The sequence below is a fragment of the Myotis brandtii genome, unplaced genomic scaffold (assembly GCF_000412655.1).
Source record: "Myotis brandtii unplaced genomic scaffold, ASM41265v1 scaffold720, whole genome shotgun sequence".
NCBI classification, from domain to species: Eukaryota; Metazoa; Chordata; class Mammalia; order Chiroptera; family Vespertilionidae; genus Myotis; species Myotis brandtii.
Genome location: NW_005370839.1, coordinates 3,651 through 5,097, shown reverse-complemented (window position 1 = coordinate 5,097; position 1,447 = coordinate 3,651).

Sequence of the window (1,447 nt, the reverse complement as noted above, 5' to 3'; positions counted from 1 at the left end):
GTGTGTGTGTGAGAGAGAGAGAGAGAGAGATTGTTTCAGGCCCTAGGAGTGCAGAGGAGAAGGTTGTGTCCAAGCCAGTCTTCCTGAAACCCCTTCTCATCCCTTCTGTGCACAGACACCCTACCTCCCCCAGCGCCTTAGACGGCTCTCTCTGGACATTGTCCGCTGGGGCAGCTGTCAGGCCGGCGGGAGAGGGGCGATGGGAGAGAGCAGCCCTGTCTTCAGGCTCCGGAGGGAAGGCGTCCCAGCTGGGAGCAGCGGGCGAGGAGGGAAGCGGGAAGATGGCAGAGGAGAGCCGGGGAGGCGGGTGGTCACGCCGAGCCGCTCAGAATCCCGCTGAGCCTTGGAGCCGAGCCCGGCACGCAGCGAGCACTCAGCACATGTGGCCCTGTCATCCTCACCCGGGGAGGAAGTTGGGGGCAGTGGTAGTAAGACCAGCTGGGCACCACCCCCACCACCACCACCGGGAGCTGCCAGACCAGCAGAGGAGATGGGAAATAATAAAATCTGGGCAAAGAAACGAGAGGTGCCAACTGAGACTGGGTCTCCCACAAGCTAGATCCTCAAGAAGCTGTAGCTTCAGTTTCGCCTGGGGCGCTGGGGATACGGAGCGGGGGAGGGGGGGGACAGGTTATGCTTTCATGACCTCAAAGCCACCTCCCTCCCCAAGACTCTTCAGTGGCTCCCTATTGCCACATGCAAATGTGGGTCCCCAGTTAGTACGCACCTCCATGGCCAGACACCCCGTTCAGCACCATCCCAAGCGCAGAGACGGTTGAGGGAGGGCATTCAACAATGGCCCCATTTACCGGAGGGGCAAACTGAGGGCTCCAGCTCAGAAGCCACCTGTCCTGTAGCCACCGCCATCCATTGAGCCTCTCGGATTAAATGAGTTACTTCGGGCCCTGGCTGGTGTGGTTCAGTGGATAGAGCCTGCGGACCGAAGGGTCCTGGGTCAAGGGCATGTACCTTGGTTGCGGGCACATCCCCAGGAGGGGGTGTGCAGGAGGCAGCTGGTCAATGTTTCTCTCTCATCAATGAAGCAAAATAAGCCAATCAGAGAAAGATAAATATCACATGATCTCACTCATATGTGGAATATAATTTGATGAACAAGAATAGATCCAGAGACAAATGGCAGGGGAGGGGGGTTAGAGATCAACCAAAGGACTTGTGTGTATGCATATTAGCATAACCAATGGACACAGACACTGGGGTATTTGCCTGGGGTGGGAATGGCTGGGGTGGGTTAGTCAATTGGGGGAAAAGGAGACATATGTAAACCTTTAGACAATAAAAATAAAACTTGTTCATTTGAGAGAGAGAAAGAGAGGGATGCTAGCTTGTTGTCCCATGAATCCACTGGTTGAACGTTGCGTGTGCCCTGACCGGGGATTGAGCCCACAGCCTTGGCGTGTGTGTGTGTGTGTGTGTGTGGGGGGGGGGC